General features: G+C 32.1%; 1 long non-coding RNA gene across 1 annotated transcript; it reads right to left on the bottom strand.

Moving 5' to 3' along the window:
* Positions 1–4083: 4083 nt before the first annotated feature.
* Positions 4084–7224, bottom strand: LOC111407712. The gene is made up of 2 exons (XR_002705162.1): positions 7086–7224; positions 4084–4744 (listed from the first exon to the last, which is right to left on the bottom strand). It is a non-coding gene; the product is annotated as an uncharacterized LOC111407712 (long non-coding RNA).
* Positions 7225–7262: the final 38 nt, after the last annotated feature.

Genomic DNA, 7262 nt, shown 5'->3' with positions numbered 1-7262 from the left:
ATTCTATAATCATCAAGACATCAGGTTCTTCTAGAATGCAACTGAGAATCCACATGAGCACATTCAAGCTTTGATGATGCTTTGTGAGATCATTAGGCATGAAAGAATATCTGTCAATGCCTTTTGAAAGCGAACATCTCCTCATATTTTGAAAGATATTGTAAAAGATTGGCTACATTTTTTACCTATTAAGAGTATTGTTTCTTGGAATGGTATGGTGTGAAAATTTACAATGAAATTCTTCCCCCACCATCTCGAGTTTATAAAATCAAGAATGAGATACATACTTTCAACCAAAAGGATTATGAAAGTTATCCAGATGCATGTAAAAGATTCAACAACTATTTCAAAAAGTGTATTAATCTTGATATTCCTAATTAGACCTAAGTCTACATTTTCTGTTCAGGCTTGCATCTTGAATACTATAACATTGTCGATGCTTTAGCATGAGGATCAGTAATAAATCTACCTATATACAGCATATAAGCTATATGAAAAATAGCAGAAAATAGTCTATGCGGCCATTTGATAGAGAAACTCATAGGAAAACTGTAGGAATGTATAATATTGATGAAATAATAACTTTAACAGCCCAAATGGGGGTTATTGACAAAGAAGTGGGACAACCTCAATCGGATAGTACACTTGGTAGAAGTTTCTACACTAGTCTATTAGGGATGTGGTGCAAATCATACTATTGTAAGTTAATTCCAGGTTTTCATTCATACATATAAGTCTGAAGAGGTACAATATGTGCAAGACTTTCAAAGGCAACAAACTACCCTTACCCCAACACATATAATCCTAGTTGAAAAATAAAAAAAAAATCATCTACTCTTCTCATGGGCTAATAATCAAGGTCAAGAAAATCAGGTTTAGGATAACCCACCAAGATTTCAGCAAAATGTAGGGATGGAAATTTGACTTGTCGACTAGGATCGCTCGTGGCTTGGCTTGAAGAAAGCTCAAGCTGGTCTTATGGCTCGTCGGATCAGCTCATGTGAAAAAAGGTAGCTGTAGCTATCTTTAAATAGGCAGCTCACAACTGGCTTTAAAAAAGGAAGTTGTAGCACCATTTTGGGGCATCGAGCCGAGCCTGAGCTAGCCCGTATAACTTTGTCGGGCCGACTCATGTAAAAAAAGGTAGTTGTAGCTGTCTTTAAATAGGCAGCACACAACTGCCTTTAAAAAGTGTAGCGTGCAGTTGCATGTTAGCCTTAACATGCGGCTGAACGCTGCCTTTTTAAAGACAACACACAATTGCCTGTTAAAAGGCAGCTGTGTGCTGCCTAGCTGCCTTTAAATATGAAACACATAGATGCCTATGTGTTATAGAAAAACAAAAAAATCCAGCCGACTCGACTTAGCTCGGTAAGGCTTGAGTTGAAAGCTCGGGTAGAACCTCGATTATTTGCAAAGCTTTTACTCAACTTGACTCTGGCAAAAAAAGCTCAACTTAGTTTTACTCGTGCCGAGCCCAATCTTCAAGTTTCGACTTACAAGCTGACTTGGTTCGGCTTGTTGACATCCCAACAATAAGAGAGAAGTCATCTTTAGAGGATCTAATGGCTCAGTACTCATAGAGATTAAGACAGTACTCCAAAATCAGTAAATTTCTTTCCAAAATTTGAAAAGTCAAGTGGGATAGATAGTAGCTATGTTGTCCAATAGAATAAAAGGATACCCTGCCAAGCTACACAGAGAACCCACGGGAATAGGTGCTAGCTATTAAAGCTATGGAAGATGAACAGTTACGTACCATCAATCAAATTTGTTGAGCCTGCATGAGCTTATGTGCTGCATATCCTATTCTTTCAAAGTCTTTGAAAGCAGCTAAAGAAGAAACAGGTTTAGGCCATCATAACAAGAAGTGGAGTTCAGCATAAAAAAGAAAGAGACTGAGGATAATCAGGTACCTACCGTGGGTAAGAAACAAATGGTTTAGTCTGGAAAATTAACAAAAGTCAATCGGGAACAACTTGAAGACAGTCCACAAGTTAAGATAACCATTCCTGCAAATTCACATATACCGCTGTCTATAGAACAATAAGTTGGAAAAAGCAGTTCAAGAAGTTCTTGGACGCCTTAAGCAAATTCAAATCGATATTCCTTTCATTGAAGCAATCCTTCAAATTTTAAATTATGCAAAATTTTTGAAGCAGATGTTGACTAAGAAGAAGAAGCTGCCACAATATGAACTAATGACATTATCTAAAAATGCAGTGGAATCTTACGACCTACGCTCTCTCATAAACTAAAAAAATCCAAGGAGTTTTGCATTATTTTGCTCTATAGGAAATTCACATAGTATAAATGTTTTAATTGATTTTGGAGCAAGTATTAATCTAGTGCCATTGTATATTTACAAGAAATTAGGTATTGGGGAGCCGAGAAATAAATCAAGCATCCTTATGGAACGGTTGAGGGTATGCTTGTCGAAGCTTGAGATTTTATTTTCTAGTTGATTTCTGTCATCTCTGATGTAGAAGAAAATCAAGATATGTCTACAATCTTAGGAAGATTGATCTACAAAGTCTGGCAAGTGCACAGTATCGTAAACTATAATACAATGATAAATAAAGCATCGTTCCCATGAAAATTATGTTTGTAATCTAGTTTCAATTAATTTTTACTCTAATCGAATAACTAAATTTTTATGAATAATTTTTACTGATTAATTATTTAAACTAAATATTCTAATGAACAAATTATGATTATTTTTGTAAAACTATGTGAAATGATTACCGGGACTTTGAATCCCCCTTATTAATCAATTTTAATGCAATTCAAGACCATGACAACATGTAAGTATTCTTGTTGATCAACGTTAAATTATTTAATAATCTTTCTAGAGTAGAATTAAATATATCATCTCATGTGACCTTCATAATTTTTTATGAACGATGCTAATATTAAAACATGTATTAAAAACATTAGAATATCTATTGAAATCATGCAAAGTATAGAGATATATTTCTATCCTCAATAAGATCTCACAACATTTGTTAATAATGCTATCTATACTATTGTCTCTCTCAGTAACAGTAAAATTCTTAATTCCATCCAATTAGTGATCAAGTAACCGAAAGACATTAAATTATATAACAATTATTTAAGAATAAACACATATTAGATGTCATAATATTGAAACTATATTAAAACTTTATTATAAGGGTTTATCTATATCTTAGTAGATAGAAATCTAGCCAACTATAGCAAAATTAAAAGAAATCATATTTGATTTATAGAACATCACCTTGATTTTTGATAAATTAAGAAGAAGATGTATCATTATATCTTGAATCACTTCAATTATTTCTTGATTAATCTCTAGTTGAGACTTTTCTTTTCTGCCCAAAAAATTAAGGTTGGATCATCATTTGAATGAAATCTTGTGTTTGGCTCTTAATTCTCCAAAAAGAATGATTGAATTGCCTCTATTTTCTTGTAAAGTTTGATGAATTATATAGTATAAGAGGTATATCCACTACATGAGTTTTATGTTTTCCCTACAAAATTTATTTGTAGGGAAAGGTTTTTATTTGTGGGAAAAAATCAAAAATGATTTGTGGGGACATTTGTGGGGCATACATCAAGGAGATAGACTTTAGCCTACAAAATTTTGAAATTTGTGGGAAAATGTTTTTCCCTACGAACCCTTTGGAGACGAATACAATACGTCGGGTAAGTTTTCTCTCGACAAAATCATTTGCCTGCTAAAGCTAAGTTTGCCTACGAAACGATATCACTTTTCCCTACAAATTATGTTGTGGGCCAAAACTTGCTTTTCCCTACTAAAATTATTTTGTGTGGAAGGAATATTTGTGGGCTAAAATATATACATTTTTCCAATAATTAAAAACTTGTGACTACATGATACATATTATTTTGTAGGCTAAACCCTGTTTTTCTCTACAAATAATTTTTCATAGAAAAACATATTTGTAGGCTATTATGAAAGAATTCGTAGGGAGAAATTAAATTATTTTATATATGTTTTTATATTATAGTAATTTTTTAACCACATTCAAAATAATATAAAGATGCAAAAAAAAAAAAAACCAATAATTTAATTAAGACATGTAATGCCAATCAATGTAATATTGAATCCAAAATATTTCAAAAAAATATAAATAAAAATCATTCACTAAGTATGGTTATACCTGGACATAAAAATAATATAGCAAACATCCTCTATATCTATTATTATGCATCTAAAAAACACTACTGTTCATCCTCGTAAATTAGGTATTCAACTGATCCTCTTCAAAGTTGTTCTCTTTGTCCTCATGAATAGCATCATTTTCCTCAGTAGTATTAATCTCTGTTGACAGTAGTGTAAATGATGTTACCACAAAGCCAGGTACTTTACCACGTAACTGGTGCATAGAGTGATGCCAAGATTGCAAAATAGAATTGAATTGTTGCTTAACAACCTTCAACTTGTTTTGTATCCTTTGCTCCATTTTCACTTGAGCTGCATATTCAACCTTTTGAGCAGCACGTTCTGCTTCTAAATCCTCCATATTGCGTACATTGGAAGAAGATGTTTTAATATCTCAAAGGCGACCATCTTTCAACCCACGAATTTGATGTCTGGGCTTTGTACTTAGAACGGACATCATGATATTAAGTCCAACAGTAGGATTATCTATAGGTATTCCTTGAAAGGGATATCTTCGGGAATCTACTACTCCTTTACCTTCTCTACAAGATGTTCATACTCTTTAACAAGCATCTTATCCTACAAACACAACCCATAGGTGATATAAAATAGTCTATATAACTAAAATATGTAAGAGATATAATACAATTATACACTAGAAATATAACACATGATAAGCAATATAAAAGTTATAGCGTTGAGTCTTTTTTACGTGTTGAGCCTTAGCTGCATTATAAGTATGACATTTATTATTTCCTTCATAAGCGAACTCAAAGGTGTCGACTTTAGAAAACCTCGTACCGTCCTAATAGTTAGCAATTATGTTTCAAACACTACATTCAAATTATCAGCAAAATTATTTAATAAAGCACATATTGATAACATATACATTCACTACCTTTATCACCTCTTTCACTATGTATGAGTAAGGACATGAACTGGTACGATGACTATTTTTTTGTTCAATTGGTTCATTATATCCATTGATGATGCTTTTTGCAAAGAAAAAAAATATAGATATTACATAACAAAATTAGGAGTACAATGAATATGGAATCATGAGGCTAAAGCAAGATGAATGATTGAGTAAAGCATGAATACATACTCTGATATATGGGTGAAATATAGTAAAGTCCCTCTAACAAATAACATACTTGACCACCACATAGAATGAAGGTCATGCCAGGGGGGAATAATTTCCATTGATTATTCCAAAAACGAGGAAATTTAACTATTCCAAAATCCAGGCAATTTAACCGTTGCAAAATAATTTTGTCATATCCATTAATTCCCTCACTTTCAAAAACCAATAAATCAACTTTCCACTTCCAACCATCTAAATCCCACGACATTCCAACCACTTCAATTGGTTTCCCAAAAGATAAATTTCTACTAGAAAATACTGCATTTGGCCTAAATTCACAATGAAAGCTCTAATCAACATCCATCACAAAATAAGAAAATATTAATTAAATCCCACAACATTTCAACTGCTTCAATTAGTTTCCCAAAAGATAAACTTCTACTAGAAAATACAGCGTTTGGCCTAAATTCACAATGAAAGCTCTAATCATCATCCATCACAAAATAAGAAAATATTAATTGCAAGACAGGCTAGAAATTCAGAATTGAAAAGTATCATGCTTATTGTAACACATATGGCTACAAAACTTTTAAGAATTCAATCTGACTAGAGGGATATAAAAAATTTTGTAGTAGATGAAGGTCATGGAGTTAAGGGTCTTTCTCATATAGTTCTTCAAACATTACCTAAGTAATATATTTGTTAAACCTCCTCGAGAACAAATCTCTACCAGCACTGTACTAGCTTAGGAGTCCATTTCTGTCCCAAATGATCAAGTGGTGGTAGCTATGATATGCAATGCAGTAGAGAAAAGAAGGTTTATTTTAGTTTAACAATCCTGGGATACAAATGATAGTGTTGGATAATATGAAGAAAGCAACTCGTAAGTTATGGGACAATCTTTTCTTCTCAAGCAGAGAACACTCTGGAGTAGAAAGATTGGCTTAGCCTCTTCTATGTTTCTGATGAAGAGCCTGCTACATTTTGGTCTTCCATATGCAGGTAACAGTATGAACTTTTGCGACATCATTATCTAATACGAATATTTCATACGTGTATGTATGCAGGTTACTTATTAATAGTAGCAAAGTTGGTCTCATATGAATCAACTTTAGTTTCTATCTCCCAAAGAAAAAAATTACTTAACCAACTTTTAACCCAAAACAAGTAAAAAAGACATTAACTCCAAGCAAAATTACAAATTTCCCGGTACATGTATTTGAACCATAACCCTGAATTGCTAGATTATAAGAACCAAGTTACTAATAAGTTGAACTTCTCTCTTATCAAGATTATCATAACTAAAATCCCTACAACATAACAATACAATTCAAATCATAATATTCAGATCATAATTTTTTTCTAATTCCTTGTACTAAATCCTATATCTAATATAATTCAACTCTCTCCGAAAATTCAAAATAAAATTAATCTAATGATAAAACAAGATCTATAATTCAACATTGATATATTTCAAGAAAGACGAAAACTGACAACCAAGATTGAATCGACCGATAGTAAAACTAAACCAAATTTGTTCATCCAAGACTTCAAATTCATCTGTTTACATCAAAAAATAAATAGGATTGAAGGGCATACCTTAAAGATTGCTTGACGAAGAACACAAATTGATGAAATTAATTAGAACCTAAAGCAGGTCTACAAACCAAACTTAAGGACTTTATACCCTATAATCCGTGTTTCTACCAAGTGGAAGAAAAATAGATATTACAAAAAAAAATTACTAATGACATTAATATTCATAAAGCAATCCAAAGAAAAATACAGAAGTATGAATTATATATGAGTAAACCCAAAAATCTATAAATTACTTACCCATATTGTTTGTATTCGGTACAAATCACTAGCATTTCAAATTGTTGCTTCAAATCTCGTCTCTTCGTATTATTGAAGGTCCAGGTCATTTCATCTTTACCTTGTATACGATCGAGATTCTTCTTCAATTAAAGAAAGTGGAAAGGTTTCATCTTTTTTTTTTTTTTTTTTTTTTTT

This window comes from Olea europaea, chromosome 13, assembly GCF_002742605.1.
Source record: "Olea europaea var. sylvestris chromosome 13, O_europaea_v1, whole genome shotgun sequence".
Taxonomy (NCBI): domain Eukaryota; kingdom Viridiplantae; phylum Streptophyta; class Magnoliopsida; order Lamiales; family Oleaceae; genus Olea; species Olea europaea.
The sequence above is the reverse complement of the archived record's forward strand: the minus strand, read 5'-3'. Positions and strand labels throughout refer to the sequence as shown.